Source organism: Ammospiza nelsoni, chromosome 2 (genome assembly GCF_027579445.1).
Source record: "Ammospiza nelsoni isolate bAmmNel1 chromosome 2, bAmmNel1.pri, whole genome shotgun sequence".
NCBI lineage: Eukaryota > Metazoa > Chordata > Aves > Passeriformes > Passerellidae > Ammospiza > Ammospiza nelsoni.
The window spans coordinates 118,397,838-118,404,056 of NC_080634.1; positions in this window are offsets into that span (position 1 = coordinate 118,397,838).

Sequence of the window (6,219 nt, forward strand, 5' to 3'; positions counted from 1 at the left end):
TTGAAATTTCCTTTCCTTGAGATTTCCTTTCCTTTCCCTTCTCCCTTCCTTCTTTTCCTTCTTTTCCTTCTTTATTTCTTTCCATCTTTAATCTACAAAAAGACATTATCCCTTCCTTGCATGCCTTGCTTTGCCATGTAACAATAATGTTCTTTTTCACTTGTTTTTTTAAAAATTACAAATACACCTTAGTATCCACATTTCCCACTCTTATCACTAAAGGGGCACCTGGAGGTGTTGATACCCAACTTAATTCAGATCATCCTTTCCAAATCTTCAGCCCATGGCATCATCAGTCATGTTTAAACCCTTCCCTGAGAATCATGGCTGTTCTTCAGACAGTTCCCCATAAACTCAAACATCTGAATGGGTTCAAAATGCTCTGTGGACAAGAAAGGCAGGACAGACCCAACCTCCCTCCTTTTTCCTGGGGGAAAAGGTGGTTAATTTTATTTTCTGCTTTAAGCAGGAGGAAAAGACATTAATTTCATTAGCTCACACTGCAAAGATGTTTGGTAAGCAAACTGTTGGAAAGGGGAGTGAATCAATGCAGAGGTTTGACCTGTTGAGAACACATGTTCAGACTTCATAGAGATGTGTGGATATTTAAAATGCTGCAATTCCAGCTCCATTGACTTCCCTGAGGTCACCATTTCACCCATAAGCTCATTATTACTGTCAATACTCCCAAATCTATTAGAGAGCTTTTAACTAAAAGGCCTCCAGAGCAAAGAGAATCAAAGTCAGGGGGATTTTGCCCCCTCAGAGGGATGGGATGGCAAGGAAAGGCTTTTGTTGGCCATTTCACAAAGTGTTTGCTATCGAGCAGAGCAGCTGCAGCCCGTGGGATGTGTGAGGGAGTTCTCCCTTCCACTGGAGTCAAGGACAAGCAATTTTATTTTAAAAATGTCATAATCACTGGTATTGATCACCAGGGGTGCTCTCAAATCCATCCAGGCTGGGGCTATCACCACTATTGCTATCCCTGCCAATTCCAGCCCAATTAGGCTGCCTTGCTAATGAACCTCAGCTGCTTTTCATGGCTCTCTGTGGGAGAAAAGGGATCACGGACAGAGCCATCCCAGCCTTCCACCCTGCCCTGAGCTGCCTCTTTGTTCCACTTGGTCACATTTTACCATTCCATGGAAAACAGAGAGCAAAAGTTTTTGAAAAGAAGCCTTGAAAATCAGAGTTAAAAGTGCTTGGGAGAGGCTGTGGCTGCCCCTGGATCCCTGGCAGTGCCCAGGGCCAGGCTGGACACTGGGGTTGGAGCAGCCTGGGACAGTGGGAGGTGTCCCTGCCATGGCAGGGCTGGATGATCTTGGAGGTCTCTTCCAACTTAGATGATCTGTGAAACACATGGTAAAGATCAGATAAAATAACACCAGATTTGGGTTACATCATGTTTGCAAAGTCAGATCATTTTAAGCCCACTCACTCTTGAAAGGAAGCAGGGGATGAAGAATCTGGAAATTGGCACAGTTCAGTAAAATATTTTCCTTCCACTGAACACTGGGAACTCAGGGACTCAGCTTTGCACTTGTTGAAGTTTTCTAGAGTTTTGTGGAATTGGTGCTTGCTTCCTTGCTGCTGCAAGGAAAACCATCAAGCAAGCTGCCAGCAGGAGAAAAAAAATAGTGAGGGCAAAGGAAAGGAATTCCCATTCCCAGTGACACCCAAGTGTTCCTTTGGTGACCTGGGCACGGAACAAACGGGGCTGTGCTGGACCCAGAGCCCCACAGAACCCCTGGCACCAGGAGCTGGCAGATGCCCCAGCAGAGCTGCCACTGCCTCAGCCCTGGGGAGAAGCTCCTTGGAGCTCTCAGCTCATCCAGTCTTGGGAACCTGGATCCAGACTTTGGGACCTGGATCCAGACTCTGGAACCTGGATCCAGACTTTGCGACCTGGATCCAGACTTTGGAATGGGATCCAGTCTTTGGGACCTGGATGCAGACTCTGGAACCTGGATCCATTCTTTGGAACCAGGATCCAGTTTTTGGAATCTGAATCCAGTCTCTGGAACCAGGATCCAGTCTTTGAACCAGGATCCAGTCTTTGGGACTTGGACCCAGCCTTTGGAACCGGGATCCGGCCTTTGAAATCTGAATCCAGTCTTTGAAACTGGGATCCAGTCTTTGGAACCAGGTTCCAGCCCTTGGAATCTAGATCCAGCCTTTGGAACCTGGATCCAGACTTTGGAACCTGGACCCAATCTTTGGAATCTGGATCCAGTCTTTTGGAATCTGGATCCAGGCTTTGGGACCAGGATCCAGACTCTGGAACCAGGATCCAGACTCTGGAACCAGGATCCAATCTTTGGAACTGGGATCCAGTCTTTGGGACCCGGAAGCAACTTTGGAATCTGGATCCAAACTCTGGAACCAGGATCCAGACTTTGGAACCTGGATCCAGTCTTTGGGACCTGGATCCAGTCTTTGGGACCTGGATCCAGGCAGACGCCCTTGTTTGGGATCTCTGGGCTCTCCTCGTTTGGGATCTCTGTGGTGCTGATCCCGTGGCCAGCAGCACATCCCGAGCACTGGAATGTGCAGTGCAGGCAGCAGAGCCCCAGTGGTGGCACCTCAGGGTCTGCCACAGCCTCAGCTCCTCCTCTCCAGACTCCCACAGCAACCTGGGCTCTCCCAGCTGTGCTTCTGCCTCCTGGCAGAAGTTACGTGGCAGACACGAGCAGACTGATCCATAAAAGCAGAAATGGGCTGTGAACAGAACTTCTGGAATGTCTCGTTGCTTCCAAGGCCCAGACAGGAGAATGTTGGTCCTTAGAGAAGCTCACACTCCATGGGCTCAACACCCTCCCTTCCTCTGGAGCTTTTATGGTGTCTGGGCATCAGCTCCAGGTCTCCCTCAGTGTGACCAGACCTGCAGCAATTTCTGTCAATCCTGCTGCCAGATCTGCTTCTCTTTTCCCAGCCCCAGCCAAAGTTTCCTCTGCTCCTCCTGCAACACATTTTGAAGATGTGCTTTGGCCAACTTTGTTGAATTCTTTGTTTTCTGCTTAATGAGTTCCATCACCTCCTGAGAGGTGTCCCTGCCCATGGCAGGGGGTTGGAATGAGGTGACCTTTAAGGTCCCTTCCAACCCAAATAATTTTGTGATTCCATTTAACCTCAGAGCACACTCAGGAGGGATGCAAGGATTGTTATCCCTCCTTTTTGTGATGAGCACCAGGCAAAAATAAGAATTCAGGGAATGCTGCCAAGTTCACTAGAGGGGTTTTAAAAAGTGGCCACTGTTCAGCACTAACCAGTGGCCCCCAATCCCTTGTGGGTTGGGAATGAACCCTCTCATCCCCAAAACCTGTGGCTGAGCCCTCTCATCCCCCCAAACCTGAGGTGTCAGAGCTGCCTGGGGGCAGCAGGGCCAAACACGGAGCCTCTGGGGCTGATCCCAAAGTTCTGCCTGGCATGGGACACTCGGGGAGGATCACAGTCACCCTCCAGGGTCCCACCAAGGACTCATGGGCAGCTCAGCTGGGGCCCAGCACCCTGAGCCTCCTTTCTGAGTGCAGGAGCCACAGAATTCCCAAATCCCTGGGGCTGGCAAAGCCCTGCCAGCCCATGCAGTGCCATCTGTGCCCCGTGGGCACCTTGTGCCCAGCCCAGAGCACTCAGTGCCACCTCCAGGGCACACCTGCAGGGATGGGCACTGCAAAGCTCCCTGGGCAGCCCCTGCCAAGGCCTGAGCTCCCTTTCCATGGGCAAATTGCTGCTGCTGTCCCAGCTGAGCCTGCCCTGGCCCAGCCTGAGGCCGCTCCCTCTGCTCCTGTCCCTGTTCCCTGGAGCAGAGCCCGACCCCCCCGGCTGTGCCCTCCTGGCAGGGACTTGTGCAGAGCCACGAGGGCCCCTGAGCCTCCTTTGCTCCAGCCCCAGCCCCTTCCAGCTCCTCAGGGATTCTGCAGCCCCTTCACAGCTCCCTCAGGGATTCTGCAGCCCCTTCCCAGCTCCTCAGGGATTCTGCAGCCCCTTCCAGCTCCTCAGGGATTCTGCAGCCCCTTCCCAGCTCCTCAGGGATTCTGCAGCCCCTTCCAGCTCCTCAGGGATTCTGCAGCCCCTTCCAGCTCCTCAGGGAATCTGCAGCCCCTTCACAGCTCCTCAGGGAATCTGCAGCCCCTTCACAGCTCCTCAGGGATTCTGCAGCCCCTTCCAGCTCCTCAGGGATTCTGCAGCCCCTTCACAGCTCCTCAGGGATTCTGCAGCCCCTTCCAGCTCCCTCAGCTGGGATTGACTCTCCAGAACCTTCACCACCCTCAGCAGGAGAGATCCATATGTGGAACAGAGGCAGAGACTCAATCTCCATCCCAGCTCCAGGTTATCTCCATCTCCAAAGGAAAAGCATGTTTCAGTAGAGAAATCATTTCAGGATGAGCTGAATTATCTGCTACATCTGATTCCAACCTCACTCCACTCCAAGGGAGCCAGCTCCCACTCATGTTTCACCTGAAAGCCTCTGGAAAAAGCCACCTGCAGCTCCCTGTGGGTTAATCACAGAATCCCAAAGGATGCAGCCAATAGCTCCTTCCCCAGTTAAACACAGTCTGAATTGGGTATTAACTACCTGCGGTGTTTGGCAGCTCTCTTATTCCTAAAATAAATAACCGTATGAAAAGTCATAAACTCTATATTGGACTTTTTCATTGAAAAAAAAAAAAAAAAAAAAAAAGCCAGAAAAAAAAATCAAAGTACTGTCAGGATTTTAGCAGCCTCACTTCTTGCAGTAAATCTGCTTCCACAGCTGTTCCTGCTGTACTGTGTCCTTCAGCCAAGAGTTGCTGCAGTCCAACATTTCCTTCTTAAGTTATTCCTTACCCAGAGCAAAGCCAAGGGAATTTTGGACAAGGCTTGCCTGCTCAAAATTATGAATGTGCTCTTATTAGAGCAGGTTGCATGTTTTATATTAAATATTCATTCAAATAACAATCCAGCAAAATGTTTGTCGGGATAAGAGTTACTTTGGCTGAAAGGACACATTTTTCTTCCAGTCTCCACCAAAACTCGCCCATATTTATCATGTCCAAGATCTAAGAGGATCTTGCTTGAACTTGGTTGAGCTCCCTCAGCAGTGCCAGGTCCTGTTCTCCTGTTTCAGAGCTGCACCACTTCAGGAATTGCTGGGTTGTCACAGGGGAAAAGCCTTTTACAGGTTCCACAGCAGCTCATAAAAGGGGGGAAAAGGCAAAAAAGGAGGGAAAAATAAAGGAAAGTGGCATTTTCTCCTCCTGCCTCTTAAAAACCTGCCCATGTTGAGCTGAGAGCCACAAAGTGTCTCATAATTGTTTGATTTAATGGAATTTTGGAATGGTTGGGGTGGAAGGGACCTCAAAGCCCACGCAGTGCCACCCGTGCCATGGCAGGGACACCTCCCACTGTGCCAGGCTGCTCCAGCCTGGCCTGGGGCACTGCCAGGGACGGGGAGTCCAAAACCTCCCTGGCCAACCTGGGCTTCACCACCCTCACAAATAAAGAATTTCCTCCCAAAATCCCACCTGTCCCTGCCCTCCCTCAGCCTAAAACCATTCCCTCTTCGCCCATCACTCCATCCCTTGGGAAATGTCCCTCTCCAGGTCAAACCATGAAGGAGAAGTTTCCTCGAAACCCCAGAGAACTCCAGAGCTCCACTCCTGGTTCCAGCTCCACGAACAAAATTAAGGATTAGCAATGTTGCCATCGTGTGGCTGCTCCCAGCAAAGGCTCATGAGCCTGAATTTATTAATCAGAAAGAATTTTCCACCTGGATCCTGCTGGTGGAAGTTGTTGGAAGTTGTTACTATTACAGGATATAATTACAATAATTATTTTTATATCAAGAACGTGCGTGCAATGGATAAGGTGAAACCACAGCTCTGCCTGTGCTCCTTACCCTCAGGGATTTATAGATCATATAGAAAACCTCACTCCAAAATTCATCTTGAGTTACCCACGCAGAAATTCTAGAAGTGAAAATCCCCTCATCCTGCAGAAACGAGAAGGGAGAAAAAAGGACAAGTAATCAGTTTCAATACTCTTCATATTTGACACGGCTTGAAAGTAGAAACTTTAATGTTCCAACTCTTGAATTACTTTACCCTGGCTGCTGAAATAATTTGTGATTTTCAGGGATTTTATTATATTTTCTATTATCTAATCCCTTCTCTGCAGTATCACATAAATTCTTCTGCACTGACAAGAAAAGCGCAAGGAAAGGAACCCCCAAAGGCACAT